Here is a 20,544-nt window from a genome sequence, read left to right as displayed (position 1 = left end):
AAAGAAAAAGAAGAACAAAAAAAAGAAGAAAAAACGAGAAAGAGAGAAGAGAAGATAAAGTGCGTATATTAACGCTCTTTTAATGAGGATGGTTTTTATTAGTGTTAGACCTATTTAAATAAAATTTAAATGAAAAAAATACTTAAATATGTAGTATAATTTCACGAAAAAAGGTCACGGGCCTAAAAAGTATTTAGCCAAACGAGAATGAAAAATGTATTATACCCTAAATTTTTTCAACCTTCAAAGTCATATTGTAAATCAAATCATAGAGGTTCCGGAATTTACTCGGACAACGCAGGATGTCTTATCCATGCCCATAGAATAAAAGGGTCAATTAAAGACTTTTCCACTGAAATTGATGATAACAAGCTGGCAAATTATTGCCATATATCATTAGTAAGTTTTTATTGTCATTGCCATATTTGTAAATGTAAGCTTGTGGCTTTGCATATTAGAGTACAGGATTGTAACTCTTTTCATTTTCTTATTATATATTGCTACCAGTAAAGTATTATTGATTATAAAACACTCAATTTTGAAAAAGAAAATTCAGTTTTTCTTAAAGATTATTTTTGGCAGAAAATATAGTAAATATCTGAAATCAAATTGAACCAATTAGTTCAATTGGATTAATAATTTTTTTTATTAATCTAATTCAGTGTAAAAATTAGCTGACATAAACTAGTTAAGAATTTGGAAAAACAAGTAAATTGGTTAAGTGTATTTGTTTTTTTTTTTTTTTGGACAAAAAATAATTATTTTTAAGAATTTAATTTTAATGTATTATCAGTATAAAATAGTTATACGTGTATTCAATTACATAATACCATCTGAATAAAAATAACTATATTTTACATTGACTGAATGTGAATGGATCATCTAAGAGAACAAATATAATTGTACGACTATATAAAATGCTTTACACTGTCAATGCAGCAAAATTAAATAAATACAATATAGTTTTAAAGTCTTGCTCCTACTTTTCCAATTTTCTTTCTCAAAAAGGTCCTTTATTCTTAAACTCGAGATCAAATTAACTGTACCCGTTATTTGCTTTTCAATGTTCTAGGCCTGGGCGGCTGGGCCACATCCGTAAACGGTAAACTCAGGCGTGGACTGAGGCCATAAACCAGATTTAATAGTGCCCCGATTCAATAATGTCTGCTAACTCTTTGTATACAACCAAAGTATTATATCATGTACATAATATATAATTATTCATGTAACTTCACATGAAATTTTCAGTTTTCAAAAAAATTATTTTAATTAAAAAAATCTCAAGTGAAATGACCTCATAGATATACAATATTTAAATATTTTACTAGATAATTTGTGTTATGTTTGATTGTTATTTATATTTATTAGAGAAAAAATGACAATGCACTTCTATTTTTCTTAATGCCAATCTACACATGATTTTTTTCATTGTATATTTGTATGAGTTTATAAAAAAAATAAATGACGTTATAAAAATAATAATATTCATTTCTATATCAAAGATATAAACCCAGTAATATACGTCTATTATTTATTTATTGAAATATAATATTGTATTTGTTGTCCTGTTAGAAAGTTAAGTAAATATTAAACATGAGATATACAAATTATTACTAAAATTGACTTTTTATAATTCTTAAAATTTTATTTTTTATTGTCATTATCTTTATCACCAATAATTTTCTTTTTATCAGAAATAAAATTTGATTTTCAATGACAAATAAATTTATATTTTTTTATTACTAAATAAATTACATCTATATTTGTTTGTGTTTACGAGTATCTTTATATTTGTGCATTCGTTTTCTGAGAGAAACAAACAGTAGTCAAAGTGTCAAACACAGCTTAAGGATGGTGAGGACACAGAAAAAGTTCCTGCTCTAGTCCTTCTCTAATATATATTTTATATTTTAATATACATTTTATATAAATAATTTAGCGACTAATTTTTTTATGAACGCCTAGTCTAGCATGATTGATAATATATATTATTATTATAATGAGCTTCTTGTGCAGGAGCATGTGTTGTGTTGTGTTCCAATTTGCTAGTAGAACCGTAAACCATTTGCTGTTTTGCACACTTCTATGCTTAATTGCCTAACTTTTTTACTTTCATGTCCCTGCAAATTTTGCACACACTTCAAACTTCAAAGCATGAAACTCATAACTATCTTCTTTCTCTTTCTCCTCCTTGCATCACCAATAGTTTCTGGAGCCACTCTAAAACAACAGGAAGGTAATTAACAAATGTATATATATCTTTTATTTTCATGTATATTATTTAAGTTTCACGCGAACAATGGTGACTTTGATTTGCTTCTTAATTTTTATAAAATTGATATTTTGAACTCAGTGGAAGTTCTCAAAGAGATTGGGAACACGCTTGGGAAAAAGGATTGGGACTTCAGCGTAGATCCATGTAGCGGAGAACGGAATTGGACTTCCCCTGCTTCAAAATCTTATTCAGAACTAAATGCAGTAAATTGTGATTGTTCTTTCTCTAATCACACTCTCTGCCATGTAGTTAGCATGTAAGCGTTGTTTCTAGATCCACATTCAACAATATTAGGCTTCTAGTGTTAAATAATTAGGTAAAATATTTTGAATTTAAATTCTAGTCGTTAGCAATGTAAAACTTGTTAGGTAGAGTCACATAGGTAAAAATAGTTTCTATAGCTAAATATAATAAGTGTATCATAAAAAATAATTTTATTTTAGAAAACAAAATTCCAAATAAATTATCCTAAACCCTAAAAATTGTTATGCAGCCCAATGGAAGTTTAGAATGTAGCCACCCAACATGATAACTATCGAACAGAATTATGCATACTAAATTGTCCGTTTCTTGAATTTTAGTATTATGGTTTGTTATTTTACATTCTCAATGTATAAAATCAATAAAAAAAAATCCTTTTCAAAAATAAATACGTTAACAAATAACAAGTGTGATGGGACATGCGAGTATGGCAGTTGATGAAAAAATATATGGCCTATACAGAGTTCTGAAATCACAAAATCTTTCTGGTACTCTTCCGCCGCAGCTTGCAAGGTTGCCTTACCTACAAGAAATGTTAGTTCCACACTCACATTTTCTGTTTCTCTTTCAAATTTCATCACTATCTTTGCTCTCACTTACTTGGTTTTCACTGTTTGTTATAGTGATCTCACCCTCAACTACCTTAACGGCACAATTCCAAAGCAATGGAGTTCCTTGAATCTTGTCAACATGTAATTTCTTTCTCTCTCTCTCTCTCTCTCTTTCTCATTCCTTTAATTTGGTCTCTCATATTTTTCTTCCTTGTATGAGGAAGATGAAAATGTCTTAAGATGCACCAAGTTGAAGTTGGTGCATTGTGCACTAAGGTATTGAATAGTGTGAGAGTGATTTTGCGTTAAGGTGCAGGATGCAAATTTATACCATTGGATTACCTTGATGCATGATCTGCCAAGTTCAATCCCATGCATCGTAGCATGGTCTGTGTAGAGCATATGATTATAGATATTTTTAGTGTGAAATGTTTCACTCTCTTAGCCCATCAGATACGGTTATATTAATTCCATTCAGTGCTTGACATTTCAATCATGGTTCATGATTCATGATAATGTCTACTACTAGTTAGCTTATGACCTAAACTTTGTCAAATATTGAAATGAGTTAGTAGAATTTTACAGGACACTAAGAGGGTGTAAATCTAATAATTTCTTCATTTCATCATTTTCATGTGCATGTTGTTTTAGTTTTAAGTTGTTAACTGTCTTTTGCTTTTCTTATGAAACATGATTCTAATATTAAATATTAATGTTCCCTTTTTGCCAGTTCTCTTTATGGAAATCGTGTAACAGGTTCAATCCCAAAGGAACTAGGAAATATAACAACTCTCAAAAGTTTGTAAGTTTCTGATTTTCCAACATAGCATTTCTGTTTTCCTTTTTTTTATTCCAATGGAAATTGTTGGGAGCAACTTAAAGTTTAGTGGATAGGGTCCTGGAGTTCAATCAATTATCTGGAAATCTACCTACGGAGCTTGGGAGCCTTCCCCAAATTGAAACACTGTAAGCCCTTTACAATTGTTATTATTATTATTTCAGAAAATCAATGTGTTACCATGACCATTTTATTATTTATTTTACTGATTGGTTTCTACTTCTAAAGTTTTAAATATATGGTTTGTTCTTTGATTGATTGGTTCTAGACTTCTTACTTCCAATAATTTCACTGGAGAGTTGCCTGCATCATTTGCTAACCTCACTACACTGAAGAACATGTGAGCTTCCTTCTTTTTTCTTCTACCTATTTTGTTTCAGGCTGCATTTTATTCTAGTATTTAATTTTAAGTTTTTAACCATCTTGTAATGCAGTCGACTAGGTGACAATCAATTCTCTGGATCAATACCCAATTTTATTCAGAACTGGAGAAGTGTTGAGACAATGTGAGATAATTTTTCCCTTTTGCTTTGTGATCGTCAACTGCTTTTCTATTGTTTTATTCATTATTGTCAACTTTTCATGAGTCAATGTTGTTTTTCATTTTCCTTTAAAATAATATAGGGTAATCCAGGGTAGTGGCTTCAGTGGGCCAATTCCTTCAGGAATTTCACTTATGAAGAACCTTAATGACTTGTAAGTATAAGTGGTTTATTTTTGCCGGCTTTTGAAAGCAAGTTCATTTTAAGGAAAAAAAAAGAAGAAAGAAAAACAAACAAAAACAAAGCTTTTCTGACCATGTTTAGAATATGATATATGCAGGAGAATTAGTGACTTGAATGGATCCGATTCACCTTTTCCCCAACTTGATAGAATCACAAATTTGCAGACACTGTGAGTACTATTTCACTGTGTGAGTCAATTTCTTTCCATGGAAAATTATTCAGCTATTTAAATTAAGAAGTGATAATCGTGCCTCGTTGCTTTTGTAAATAAGAGAAGTATTATATGTTTCCCAGAATGTTGAGGAGTTGCAATATCATTGGAGCAATGCCTGAAAATCTTGGGAACTTGACTAATTTGAAAGTTCTGTAAGTATGGATTGATTTTTTTTTTCTCATTAATATGGTGAAGAACTGCAACGTCTTTCTTCTTTTGCAGCATATAGAATTAAGAACCATCTTTTGTTTCTGTTTTATAACATTGTTGATATAATTTCATTATCAGAGATCTCAGCTACAACAAATTAAGTGGGCAGATTCCGAGCAGCTTTGCTGAACTACAGAAAATGGACATGCTGTAAGACGCCGTCCTTGTTTTATTATAGGAATACACCTAAATGGGGAAAAGGTCTTCTTTAGCTTGGTGGTGCTATTCCATTTAATTCGGAAGTACAATTTTCAGATAGCTCTAGCTGCATTGCTTCCCTTGGAAAGTAGGACTGTGTCATTGAAAGTATTGAGTACTATCTTGTTCAAATAAGATTGTATCTTATTTGTCTTTCTGCTAATAATATGATCCAATCATTTGAAATAACATGAAAAAGTATCACTGGAATTTGTGTAGCATTACCAGTATGTTTTTAGTTTCATAGAAGAACTGCCATTTGAGTCATTGATTCATGTTTGTGACTGCATTAAAAATGATATTGGTGAAGTGGAATTGATTAAGGCAATAGAAGAGACCTCGGGGACTGTAAAAATTAATTGGATGAGCTTATTTATTGATGTTCTAGTTCATCAACAATTCTAAAATCTATGAACTGACATCTTTATTTTGGTTTTGATAGATTTTTAACTAGGAACCTTCTAACTGGACCACTGCCCGATTGGATATCTAAACCTGATTTTGTGTAAGTTGTCTTCCAAATGCTAGTACACTATTCCTTGAATTAAATTTTATCATTTTTATTTTTGTCTTGTTAAATATTTCCCTTACACTAGTTATTGTTCCTTTTCTCCTTTGAGTGAATATGAATTTTATATTTTACATATTTGGGAACTCTTAGCTGATATGATTGTGCTTTATATCCTCAAGATTTTAACTCAGCTCTGTTTATTGGACAAAGACACCACTTTGGCATTTATCAAATTTCAAAATACATAAATTTTGAGAGTATCTCCAGAAGCTTGAACCATTCATTGTACTTCCATATATGCTGGTTTATTTTCCCTCCCCCTCTGTTTAGTATAAAGTATAAAGCATGTTTTTTGGAATATGAAGAAGGAAGGCAACTTTTTGGTAACATGCCATACTATGCTTTTGGTTCATCATAATATGGTCTAGGGTTGTGTTATCAGAGCAACTGAAGCACTTTGAAGGAAATATTTTCAAGATTTTTGGTGCTCCACCTATACAAGTAAAAAAGTAGCCTTATATATATTCCCTTCCATTCTATTAATTCTATATTATAAATGGGGGAAGTAGTGCATGAGCACTATAAATCTTATCACATCTTAAGCTTATGTCTTGCTAGTGACATATATTGTTGTTGAAATAAATCACTTAGCCTTAAAAATAGGTTTAAATTTCTGTATGACCTTAGGAAAATGCGTTAGACAAGAATTGATGCTAGAATGGATGTCTATCAGATATTGTTACGATTTTGTTAAGCAATAAGTGTTCCATGAAGTCAATAAATATAGTACATAAATATAATGTATTGCTGTTTCTTAGATTCTGAACCCATTCCATGAACTTTATTTAGAGATCTCTCATTTAACAACTTCAGCATAAGAAAGTCAGAGGAACCAGGTTGTCAACAGGGAAGCACGTAAGAATCCATGCATCTATGCATTTTTAACTTTCTTCTTTCTTCTTTATGTGTGTAAAATTTTAGAAGTATATCTGATCCTAGCCATAAAACATTTTCCACAGGAACTTGTTTGCATCCTCCGTGAATGGCAACAGCATGTAAGTTAATACTCACCATGCTTCATTATTGAATTTACAATGCTTATAAACGCTCTGACATTTTTTTGGTGCCCTTCCCTCTTATTATTCTTTCAGAGGAAATATTTCATGTCTGCAAAACACTGGCTGTACTAAAAGTAAGTTTATCAAGTATTTCCTTTAGAATTAAGTGTCACTTAAACATTGGAATATGTTAGCTTTGAATGTATTTATATATTTTTCAAGTTTGAGGCACAAGGAGAAATGGAGATTATCCTTTCACTTTTTGCCATACTTTCATGAAGAATGTGCTATGTTCTATGATTGCTGAGTTTAGAATGATGTTATCAAGTTCTTGTCAGCAACAAAACATGAAACCTTAAACTTTTGGGGCTAACAACATTCAAGATCAAACTCAAGACTAAGATTGCATTCATTCCTAAAAGGGAAGATAAAAAGAAGCAACAGACACAGAGTAGAAATAAATCATTTTAATAAATACCTTTTCTCTATTTTTAGTTTCTAATGCTGCTTGATTCCCTTAGTAGCTGCTCACCGATTTCTGCTTGTCCTAGCTTGGTACTCTCTCTATATAAATTGTGGTGGAAAGCAAGTAGTTTCTAATGGAAATAAGACATATGATGATGATTCGGGTACGACTGGACCAGCAAGATTTCTCTCTGAAGGAACAAACTGGGCACTCATTACCACTGGTCACTTCTTCGACAGTGGTCGTGCAGACTACTACACATGGTCTACTACAAACAAACTTGCAATGGAAAATGATGAACTGTATAGGGATGCACGTGTTTCTCCCGTTTCTCTGACTTATTATGCATTTTGCCTGGGAAATGGAAACTACACAGTAAATCTTCATTTTGCGGAGATAATGTTCACAGATGATAAAACATATAGCAGTCTGGGAAGGCGTGTATTTGACATCTACATTCAGGTGCATGGTTGCATTACTTTCATACCTTTGGAAATGTGATGTTTATTATTCAACAAATGTCTTTAGAGAGTACTAGTCTCAGAAAATTAATGATGCCAGATTTAAATTCATTGGAGGATTTATTATTATAAATCATTTTCTCCTAACCAGATCAAGGCATGAAGTTTGAATGCCGTACTAATCATGAAGCATATGGATTTTAATGTTGCAGAGAAAGTTAGTGTTGAAGGATTTCAATATTGCAAAGGAAGCAGGGGGTGTTGGGAAGGCAGTAATAAAAAATTTCACTGCTGTTGTGACTGCTAAAGCCTTGGAGATCCGCTTATATTGGGCTGGAAAAGGAACAACTACTATTCCATTTGGATCAGTATACGGTCCTCTTATATCAGCTATATCTGTTGATCCAGGTGGGCTGTACTTGTTTAAAGTTTCTTATTCTCGTGCCATCTCCTCCATTATCTAATCTTATCTAAAGTTCTTACATGTAACAAAGCAGATTTTGTACCACCTCCTCCTACGGTGAATGGTGGTGGCTTGTCCGTAGGCGCTATTGTTGCCATTGTTGTTGCAGGAGCAATTATTATCATATTGATTTTTGGCATACTTTGGTGGAAGCACTGTTTTGGACAGAAAAGTTCAGTGCCTAAAGGTAATCATCACCCATAAAAAACTTTGGTTATTATTAATGGATAATTTAGATATACGTAGAAATATTATTTGAATTATCCATTAATAGTTATCATAATTACCAACCTTTCCAACGACACACTCAACTACTCAAGAGTATCATACACACAATAGAATTTTGCTTCCGCTGAATTTAAAATTGTTTCCAATAAATTGGTTATGTACCTATTAATTTTATTTATCATCTTGCTTGTTAAAGTAACAGAATTGAGATGGTGGATCCAATAAGGCCATTATTATCCCGGATAATGTCAGATCTACGAACATATATACATTATTAACGATGTATAACATTCCTTATACATGTTTGTTTGCTTCTAATGGCAGAACTCAAGGACATAAACTCACAAACTACCATATTCACATTAAGGCAAATAAGAGCAGCTACAAACAACTTTGATAGAGCCTTCAAGATTGGACAGGGAGGATTTGGTCCTGTGTACAAGGTTGATTTTAAAACACTGTCCAATAGTTTTACTTGAACATGATGAAAGAAGATCCACTGTAACTGGACAAAAAGCAACTTTCCGATAAATCAGTGCAAGGGAATCGTGAGTTTATAAACGAGATTGGAATGATTTCTGCCTTGCGGCACCCTTACTTGGTTAAACTCTATGGATTTTGTATGGAGGAGGATCAGTTGTTGCTTGTATATGAATACATGGAGAATAATAGCCTTGCACATGCTTTATTCGGTGATTTCTCTCCCTAAGTTCAAGTGTCACTGCTTTTTCTCTTAAAATTTTTTAATGTTGTATTGGTAGTATATTCATGAGTAGATGCTACTAAATATTTATTGCAGATGGAAATTATGACAGGAAAACTGAATTGAGATTAGACTGGCAAACAAGACAGAGGATTTGTGTCGGTATTGCTAAAGGTTTGGCTTACCTTCATGGAGAATCAAGATTGAAGATCGTTCATAGGGACATTAAAGCCACCAATGTGTTGCTGGATAAAGATCTCAACCCGAAGATATCAGATTTTGGTTTGGCCAAGCTTGATGAACAAAACAAAACACACATAAGCACCAGAATAGCGGGAACTTAGTGAGTTCTATTTTTCATATTGTTTTACATTGTTCCTTTCCAAATTATATTTCATACATTTGTTTCAACTGGAAAGAAAACAATACCTCATCAGTTTTGGATTAGCCTACTTATCTTGGATTTAAAATGAAAAATGATCGTGCTCTGGTTTCCGTAATTGATGAATTTGCAATGTCGCAGTGGGTACATCGCTCCGGAGTATGCGATGCATGGTTATTTGACGGACAAAGCTGATGTTTATAGTTTCGGAATAGTCGCTTTGGAAATAGTTAGTGGGAAGAGCAATACGCTTACCAACCCCACAGATGAATTCTTCTCTCTTCTTGATTGGGTAACTTCTTTTCTCATGCTTTCTTAGGCTATGTTTGGTTCTTAGAATAGTACAAAACAAGACATTGAGAATAAGACATAAAGAACATAAACACAAAAATTAGTGTTCTTGTATTTGGTTTGGTGATAAGTTAGAAAAAATTATGAAAGTCTAATTTATTTTTATTTTTTTCATTCAAAAAGTTTGAGAAGAAAAATAAAATAAAAAATATAATTATGAAAAATTAACAAGAATAATGAAAGAAAAAATGAAAAATAAGTTGTCTCTTGTTAGTATCTCTGTGTTTTTTCTGTCAGGATGGACACAAAATACACTAATTCAGTGTCTCTGAACACAATATCTTTGTCTATGTCTCATCTACCAAATACGATTTTATGTCTCTGTGTCTTTGTCTCGCAGTGTTCCATACTTGTAAACAAACGCAACCTTAGTGCCTAACATTCATGTTAATCTAATTGCCCTTGAGACTATTTAGAATGGCAAAATATTTTGTTGTCTAGAAACTGTATAACGAATCTTGTTCAACTTTCAGCAACATATATGCATTTATTATGCATTCTAAAAACTCTATTGAAATTGAAGTTGTCCATGTATATGTGATCAGTGTTTCATACTTTTAGAAATTCTGGTGTCTATCCAGGCAAATATTACAAAATCTTGTTCACTATGATGCTTGTATTGCTTCACTGATAAAAATGCAACATTCTTGCGCCAAAACTAAAACATAAAATGAAATTTGCTGTAAATTCATTGGACTTGATGTACCAAAAGGAAAATGAGAGGAAAAGAATGGCTTGTTTGTTTCAACTTGGTGACTGAATTTAGAATAAAAAACTGTTTTGAGTTTTACTTTAACAGGCAAATCTCTTGAAAGAAAAAGGCAATCTATTGGAACTTGTTGATGGGAGGTTGGGTGAAGACTTAAACAAAGAGGAGGCATTGGTGATGATCAAAGTGGCTCTTCTATGTACCAATGCCTCTCCGGTGCTCCGGCCCACCATGGCTTCAGTGGTAATGATGCTTGAAGGAAGCACAGTTGTTCCAGATGTTATGCCAGGCACAAATGATTTATTGGATGAGAAGAAATTTGAGATGATGAGACAACATTACCAACAACATAGGGGAGAGAGAGAGATAAGTGAGACTCCAAGCTACAGTATCTCAGTTGGTGAAACTAGTGCAATTGTAACTGACACTGACTCTTCTTTTTTGAATGCCAGAGATTAATTAAAGAATAAATTAATCTGCATCACAGTCATATATACATACATTTTGCTATGGTTTCGTTTACAGCTGATGATTTTCCTTTAGTATCCCTCTAATGTGACCAACACGTTAACCCTGTTCTAACAAGATAGAAGAAAGGAACTGAGATTGAAATTGTTTAATTTTTCTTCATAAACATCTTGTATTTTCCACTACTCCATGATTGCTTTATGTAATTTTTCTAAGCATGATTAAATCAATTTTTTTTCGGATAATTTATAGGTTCATTTGTAAATGAGATGAGATGTTCATTTGTAGATGATAAGTTAACACACTCACATATTAAGTTAGATATGAAAAAATGATGCATATAAACTAAAAAGCAACCGCTATGAATTTCTATATTTATACATATTATTTTATATATTTTCTCAACTAAATAATTAGTAACTAGAATAATCAAACCTATAATAGAAGAATAGTCAAATTTACAGTAGACAAATGATCAAACTTATTTACCGTAACATAATAAATTATTTATGAGAAGTCAAATTTGTATTTCTATACACAATGATTGATTGATGATTGATTTTTGGTATATACTTAATATAATTAGTGTGTTGTGTGTGTAAGCCATATAGATCTAGAAAATAATGTTTTGATTCATGAGAAGGAAAACCTTTAAATTTTAAATGCAATGTTGTATGCTTTTACAAGATATAAACAATGTTACATACCGAGAATAACATTGTAAGAATTTTTGTTGTAATTCATGGTGATGGTAGAATCTACTAATTACAGCTTCCTTCATTCGTGAGCTGAGTGTGGATATAGAAATGCAGAGAGTTTGTCAGAGAAGATTCTGAAATTGATTCATAGATTTTTTGTGACTTGACAAAGGAAAAGAACAAAAAAAAAAAAAAAAGAAATGAGGCACTTAGTGTTGGAAGAAGAAAACCAACTTGTTAAGCAACATCTACCTCTGCTCTAATGATTACATCAAGTTCATCCATCGGAGACGGCCATTTAACATAATCAAATATTAATGTTGCAAGCGTGAGGAGTGCATGAAGTTAGTATCACATAAAAAAGACAAGAAAGAGTGAGAAATTTATAAAATGAGAGACCCATTAATATACTACCTTAAAGTTTTGAGTTGGATATGATAACTTTTGATTTTGTGTTCTCTTACTTGATTCCTCTGAAATCTCTCGCGTGACCAAAAACTCCCCATGGTAGCTCAACATCAAATGACCCTTGAGCTCCCCGCTTAGCCATCTAATCAGCAACACTATTAACTTCATAATGCACCAGATCAAAGTAAACTTCCCAATGGCTAATGACAAGCTCTTGAATTTTCATCACAAGATCTCTCTCTTGTTTGAGCAATAAGTTGATGGATGTGAAGAAAACCATACCCTTTTTGATGAGTTTGGAAAACTCTATTTCTAATTAAGTGATGATCAAACATTATTAATATGATTAGTTGAAAAAATTATTAAATTGATATTGGATTGAATGATTAAATTAATTTTTGCAATGCAGATTCTGCTTGGGGCGAAAAAATATTGACAAGCCCAATTTGATGAAATATATTCAGCATTAACATAAATTTTTATCACTATGGCTGAATTGATTTTGGGCCGAAACAAAAGAAATTGCCAAGCCCAAGTGTGTTATTTGTAGCTCAGCCTTGAAACAAAATGTCCAAATTAATTTTGGCTAAAGCAAGTTGTTAATATGGGCTAAATTGATCTATTATTGTTGCAAGCCCAAGATTTTGCTAGTTGTTCCAATGCATGATTCGAAAAATAATCCATCAGGAAAACAAATGTTATCATTTGCCTTGTGCCTTCCAACGGATTTCATTTTTTATTATGGAATGGACTTCAAAATCTAATTTGCTGGCATTGGAAACATAAATGAGAGAGAGTAATTGATTTGATGGCTTCAGTAACTTTACACGCTATCTTATGCAAGGGAAGTTGAACTTTAATTTTACTTTATCATTAACCATTAGCTAGAGTTCAAATTTCTCTCTCATCTCTCTCATTTTTCTTCTACCTTCGGTCATATCATTACAGAGAAAGCATGGGGGCTATGGCTAGACACCGAAGAGATGAAGAACACTCAACAAAGACCATCACAATGATGACACGAAAAAGAAAAAGAAAAGTATGATGTGGCTGAGATTCTTATCACTTATGGTAAGATATGGTAATGAGATCTTGGCTTTGTCATACTAAAAATGGTTGAAGGAGATTCGGCCAGCAAGGAGAAGATCCTTGGAGAGGATGACTTGTCTCTGATTCTGTCCAACCACACCAGAAAGTAGCTAAGGTGGCTACGTGATGGAAGAGATAGAGATTGGAGCAGATGAATCAATCATCATCATGAAGCATTAAGGGCCAGAATTTTATTTTGGAGAGCAAGCCAATGATAGAGCGCTCGGATTGATGAAGAGTGATGACCAAGGAAGAACTAGAGGTATTTGCATGATGGGTTTTGCATGGGTTACCTCTTCTCTCTCTTTGGCCGAACCGGTTATGTGTGAAGGAAAAGAAGTTAAGCTTGGTTTTTGTTTCAACTGTGAAAGCTTCCCCCTTCTATAAAAAGGGTGAACAGTCACGGTTTGATTCAAGGAGTTAGAAGTAAGCAGTGAGAGTGCAAGGCACAGGATTCTCATAGCTACCTAAACTTACAGATTTTCTTCTCCTTTAATGTATTCTGTTTTGTATTTTTCTGTTTAATTTTGTCATGTCTTGAGTCTCATGTAAAAAAGACAAACAGATTTGTATGAAAAAGCCATAGAGTGGAAAAAGGTAGAGAGTGCAAAATTAAAAGAAAAAGTCATAGATGTCCTTAGAGTTCTTTTGTACATCTGTGTTGTGTTTCATGATTCTGTGGGAATCCCCTTGTAAGTTGGATTAGCACTTTACAGTTTGTAATCAGGATGATTATAGTGAAATTCCATCATTATTGTGATGGAGACTGGATGTAGGCTGCACTGCACTTAGCAACTGAACCAGGATATACCTGGGTGTAACTTTCTCTCTCTTCTACTCCATTTCTGTTTCTACTACACAGGAGCTAAAACAAAAAATATCTCGTGCCAAGTGACGAGACAAAAATAAAAGTCTCGTGGCTAGGAACGAGACAAAAATCAAAAAGTCTCCTCAAAAATCAGAAAGTATAATTGATAAAAAAATAGGACTAAGATTCAACCCCCGCTGAAAACCATCACTTTCAAAGATAAAAAAAGTCACATCTAAAAACACTCTACTCTGGCAACGTCCCAAGGCAACCTTTAACCCAAGTTCCTTCAGAATCACTAAGAACGTAACCAAACCCTGCTATAGTTCCGGCATGACCAATACTGGTGTCACTATTCAACTTGAAGAAGTTTGACCGAGGGAGGGTCCAAATCTTCTTTTGCATCTCAGCCACGAAGATCATTTTCTTCGTCATAATGCTTTCAAATTCATGCGTCATTTTCTTAGTAAAAAAACCCACCTTGTTGACCGCCCAAGCCTCATCCGAAACAAAAATATCATTGCACCGATCCTGTCAAATCCACCACAAACCAGTAGCGACAAGATAGCAGTTCTCACGCATAACCTTTTGAATTCAGGATTCTAAAAAAAAACCTAAACTAGCATTTCTCAATAAGGAAGGATCAAGAGTATTCCATACAACCTTAGCTTTGCCACAATCTCTAATGTAGTGAGCAACTGATTCCGCCCTTTCGTGACATCTGGGACAAATCTCATTAACTTCCAAACTGCACTTATATATGCCAAAAGATCTAAGTTGGAAGAGCATCATGGAGATAAAGCCAAATGAGAATTTTGGCTTTTCTGAAATATTAGATTTTCACACCCAATCCCAATTCACATCATCTCTCCATTGAAAGCATTGCTTAGCTAATCAAGAGTAACCATTCCGAACGATGAACTACAACTACTTTTTATCACTAACATTTTCAAAATTCTTGAAAATTATTTTTAATAATTAATTTGATTTAATTGTGTACTTTTATTTGAAATAAGTTTTTAAGATTACCTGTACTGTTAATTTTTTTGATAACCAACTATTAGTTAACTATTTATTTTTCAATTTTACATGAATATATAGGGTGCATCAGGTTTGTATTTGTAATGTGTGATAATCAAACGAAGGCATTCAAGCGATCATCATAACTAATTCCTTCCAAGTTCCGATGACTACTGTTATTTTTTTTATTTTTTTGTTAGCCGGATTGGACAACTCTTTTTTTTTTTTGTCAGGCGGATTGGACAACTCTCAATTTTAGATACAACACACCTAACTTACCATTTTTTCTTTCTTGGTTGCCGTTGAGCCCAAAACCTTTGAGATTGGGAGGGGGCGGAATACCATGTGAGCTAAGGCTCATTGGCCAATGACTATTGTTGAATATTGAAAAATTAAATTACGATTAAAGTGATGACCAAATATTATTAGAATTATTATCAAATTAGAAATCATTTGATCCATTTGACTCAAGAAAAATAAAACTAGTCCATTAAGCATAAATCAACCCACATACAGTACACACTATGGTCCTATACCAAACTCAGTTGTTTTACTTTATTCTTTCCATACTTAAATTCAAAGTTTGAACGGTTACTATCACAATTCCTTTCATCAGAAACAAATCAAGTTTTTAGTCAATTGAAGAAAATCAAATCTGGTCCAAATAAAGATCCAAGCTCAATTCGGTGACCACACACAAACTCATCTCACTTCAACATAGTCACTAACCTGGTAAACAAATTAAAATATATTTGAATCCTCTTTCACTTCCACCGAATCCATAAACTCTCTCTTTCCTTTCTTCTTTATCACATCAATTTCTGAAAGAAAGAAAAAAGAGGAAACATTTGAAACTATGGCATAAAGAAGAATGAAAAGCTAGTTTCTATTTTCTAACAAGAAGGGAAAGTTAAAGTGCTACAACAAAGAGAGGATCTCAATACAATAGAAGATCACAAAAGGTGGTTTCCTCATTCGTGCTTCAACGAGAAACCGTGAAAAAATCTTCTGTGTCTCAAGCACCTTTCATGCAACTATAAAGACAGAGAAGTCAAAGGTGCTCAATGGCTCATCAAAAGTCAAGAATCAAACTTGGAGCCAAAGGAAAGATACACGGTCCAGATTCAATAAGCTTGAGGAAAGTAAAGTGTCTCCTGTTTTTTCTACCCAACAACTTCTCTATTTCTGGTTTTGCAACTTAGGAGATAAAAGTAAAGTGTCTTCTGTTTTCTCTACCCAACAACTTCTCACAATAACTGTTCTTTTACGCTACTTCATTCTGGCTCTTCCTGTGTCAGGAGACAAAACCTGAATTTCTCCTGTATTCTTCATCAGAGAATAAAGTTTCAAGAAAAGTTAAAAGAAGGTCAAGATTCAACCCTCCATTCTCTTAGTCACTGATTACCATCAACTGTAAAATGGAAAATAGAAACATTTGACATAAAAGACGGATAAAACTTCATCGGCTCCTTCATCTTTTCAATTGTCCTAAAATTATAGCAGTTAAACTACTAATTCCGCCCTTCGAATTATCAAAACGCTAAAAAACGACAAAAGTGTCCTTTAAATATTTAAAAACGTTACAAAAACACTCAACTGTGAGAAAAAAAATCTTTTCCATTAAAGAAATTGGCTAAGTTGGCAAACGGAGATGCTAACATATCATTATTGTTTAATTTTCAAATTCAAAACTCTCATTTCCCTAATTAATTGATATAAAATGACTAAATTAACCTTTTTTCCATGAACCAATACCATAGCTGCCAGATTCTCTTCCTTTTCTTCATCACTGCTTTTTCTTTTCTGCATCATTCCATTAACAACGCATTTTGAAAGCCTCAAAGGAAAGAAGATAATGTCACACCCTGATTCTCCATAGAATTAATTTTCGAAAATTATGTTATGAAAATTCGTTAAACATCTGAAAATCACCTCATTACAACATAACAAGGCGTACTTAGATAAGATAAGTTAAACAAAAGAAAGTATATTAGAAAATAAAAGCGTGTCAAAAACCAAAAACCATATCGATAATGATGAATTTTGGCCGCCGAGTTCGAATTCATTTACGAAAAGCTTTACTACTAATTTTTCTTGAATGATTTAGCTTTAGTAAAGTATCCTAAATATATTTTGGAGCTGAGATACTCTCTGCTACCAATATCCCTAATGCTGGTTGTTTAAACTGACACAGTTTAAAACAGCAATTTCACGGTTTACCCATTAAACCATTATCTTCTTTCTCTTTCTTAAATAATTCAGCCAATACACCAAGGAACTCTCCTTAATAAAAATCATGAATCCACTAGGACGATTATCTAGAGGAAAATAAAGAACTAAAGTAACAAACTTAGTTAAAATCTAACCGAGTTTAAATTGAATCAAACCAAACCCACTATCTTTTAAACTAAACTGGTTTTCTCTCTCACTCCAATAAAAACCAATTCTGTTCTTCCTCTCTCTATCATGACAGAAGCTCCCCCTCCCCCACCAAACTAACCAAGTGTTAGTTTAAACCAATGGCAAGCATTAACGAATATGAAAACTTGGCTAAGCATGCATGACAATAAGTATGGCCCCTTAATGAGAATCAACATTCCTCCCCTCTCCTCCACTCCATCTTCATATTTACTACTTCAGCCCTTGCATGATTTAGACACAAACACAAGAAAGAAGCTAGAAAGGGTGAGGGAAGAGTCCGAGAGTGTGAGAGAGTCAAAGCTCTAGTGTGTGTGAGAGAGTTCATGGAGTTTCATATATTCAACACCTTCTCCACCATCTAATCTTCATATCAATCCCTTCTACCAAGCTTGAAGTAAGTGAGAAACTTAGAGAAAACAGCAAGAGAGGAAGAGGAGATCGAGAAAGTGATAGAAGGAAGAAAGGGAGAGTGAGCCGAGAGTGAGTGAGCAAGGAGGAGGGTGATAGATCTCCATCTAGTTCAGACAATATTGTGCCATCAAAACCAAGTCCAAAGGAGAATTTAGCAAATGATGAGGAACAAGGGGTTGGGCTAGCAAGAGAAAGAGAGCCTAGAATGAATAGGAATAGGAGAGCTCCCACTTGGATGAGGGACTATGTGTCTAAGTGAGAGTGTGAACCAAAGAATTATTTCTCTGCTGAGGTGGAGAAGTTAGTTAGAGAGTGTGAAAGAGTATATAGTGGAGAGAGTCATTTTCACATGTTACGTAGAGAAGAATTAAGACGTGAGTGTTGGAGGAGTTTTCCCTTACTCGAAAAGGGGGCTATTCATGATTCTCTTTTATCATTTAATAACAAACTCTTTTCTTCTTTTGTTTCTATCCTGTGCATTCTTCTACTGTTCCATTATATATAAATTCAGGTATAACAATTGGTGCTCTTGTTGACAGAGGATGGTGAATCCCGATGAACTCCGCCACCAAACTGAACTTGCCGCGTTACAGAGGAGCCATGTGGAGATTGCTAGCCAAGTCTCCTCCACAAACAATCGCATGGATGGTCTAGAAGGGTCTTTACGTGAGATCCGTGGGATGCTAAAGGATGCTTTGAAATTAAAGAAGGTAGCGGGTGACTCCGAGGATGAGGAGTTGCAACACTCTTCATTCAGCCGCACCACTCAACCGATTTTCTAGGGGAGACGAAGAACGAAGGTAGAGCTCGTGAGCTTTGACGGTGAGAAAGTGGAAAAGTGAGAGTTCAAGGCGTGAGAATACTTTGAGTGGTTTGATGTGCTTGTAGACATGAGGATCCGAATGATCTCCTTCCATCTCACTGGAGCAGCTTATTCGTGGTATCGCTGGGGGCTTAACAACCACATTTTGTACACTTGGGAGGGTTTTTTGGATGCGTTGCTTGAGCGATTCGGACAGCACCAGTTTTATGATCCCAAAGCTGCTCTTAAAGAACTGAAACAAATCAACACCGTTGCAGAGTATCAAAGCCAATTCGAAGAGCTCACAAACCAGGTAACCGAGTTAAGCGAAGAATGGTTAATTTTCTTGTTTGTAGCTAGTCTCCAGGATTATTTGAAATGTGAATTGTTGTTAGATAAACCCACTTCTTATGTTACTACAGTCTCATTAGCAAAACTACATGAGCAAAAACATGCTGCTATCTCATTTCACAAACCCCTTGCTAATATCCCAAAACTAAGTCACCCAATCACTCATCCCCTTTCTACTAACAACCGTAACCTTCCGCTCAAACCCAGCCCTTTCTCTTTACCTCTGCAATCCTCTCATATCACCCATTCTAATAAGAAAATAACCATGACTAACCCACCTTTGAAGAAACTATCGACAGCAAAAATTAAAGCAAAGCGGGACAAAGGTTTATGCTATTATTGTGAAGACAAATGGGCACCTGGCTATAGGTGTAAAACCTCTTGCTACCTGTTAATTGGAGACGAAGAAATACTTAAAGAACCGAAGCCAGTAGTGGTGCAAACACCTGACGAGGCAAATTTGGTGGAGGTGTCTACGGTGCAACCTGAGATCAGTTTTAACGCCATGGTGGGACAGTACCAACCCACAACCTTTCGATTGAAAGGGACATACCAAGGGCATGCTGTGATGGTGTTAATTGATGGGGGAAGTTCTCACAATTTTGTTATTGGGGGTAAAGCTTCATGCGAAAATCTTCCTCTTGTAATGCAAGGCTATCAATTTAATATCAACACATTTGTGTTGGATTTACAGGGTGTAGACATTATTTTAGGGGTGCAGTAGCTGATGTGTTTGGGCTATGTGACTACTCACTATGGGTTATTGGCCATGGAGTTTGAAGTTGATGGGCGACAGATTAAGTTGCAAGGGGATCGCTTACTCCAGAGCGAGGCGATCAGCAACCGCATGCAGTAGCAGTAACGACCCTTTATCATCTCAAGCTAGTAGATCCTGAAAAGGAAGCTCCAACACCTATTGTGGCTGAAGTACAAGAAATCCTTGAGGAGTATGCTCAGGTGTTTGATGAACCAACTCAATTACTTCCTCACCGTACCATTGATCACACAATTAACTTGGCGCGGGGTTCCCAGCCGGTTGGTGTGAGACCTTACCGCTACCCTCACTTTCAAAAGGAAGAGATTGAGCGTTTGGTGGCTGAGATGTTAGACTCCGGAGTAATTAGAGAGAGCCAGAGTGTGTTCTCTAGCCCAGTGCTATTAGTGAAGAAGAAAGATGGCAGCTGGTGCTTTTACGTTGACTATCGCGCCCTTGACTCCATAACCATCTGCGACAATTTTTCTATCCCCACTATTGACAAGATATTAGATGAATTGTTCGGAGCAGAGTATTTCTCCAAGATCGATTTACGATCGGGGTACCACCAGATTCGGATGAGTGAATCCTCTATTCCCATGACAGCTTTTCGCATGCATCAAGGGCACTATGAGTTTGTAGTGATGCCTTTTGGCCTCACCAATGTCCCATCTACATTTCAGGCCGCCATGAACAAAGTCTTTTAGCCC

General features: G+C 34.3%; 1 pseudogene; it reads left to right on the top strand.

Annotated features, from left to right (window-relative positions):
* Window positions 1-1,946: 1,946 nt before the first annotated feature.
* On the top strand, window positions 1,947-11,302 carry LOC107459661 (probable leucine-rich repeat receptor-like serine/threonine-protein kinase At3g14840; annotated as a pseudogene).
* The last annotated feature ends 9,242 nt before the right edge of the window (window positions 11,303-20,544 follow it).

This window comes from Arachis duranensis, chromosome 7, assembly GCF_000817695.3.
Source record: "Arachis duranensis cultivar V14167 chromosome 7, aradu.V14167.gnm2.J7QH, whole genome shotgun sequence".
In the NCBI taxonomy this organism is placed as follows: domain Eukaryota; kingdom Viridiplantae; phylum Streptophyta; class Magnoliopsida; order Fabales; family Fabaceae; genus Arachis; species Arachis duranensis.
The sequence above is the reverse complement of the archived record's forward strand: the minus strand, read 5'-3'. Positions and strand labels throughout refer to the sequence as shown.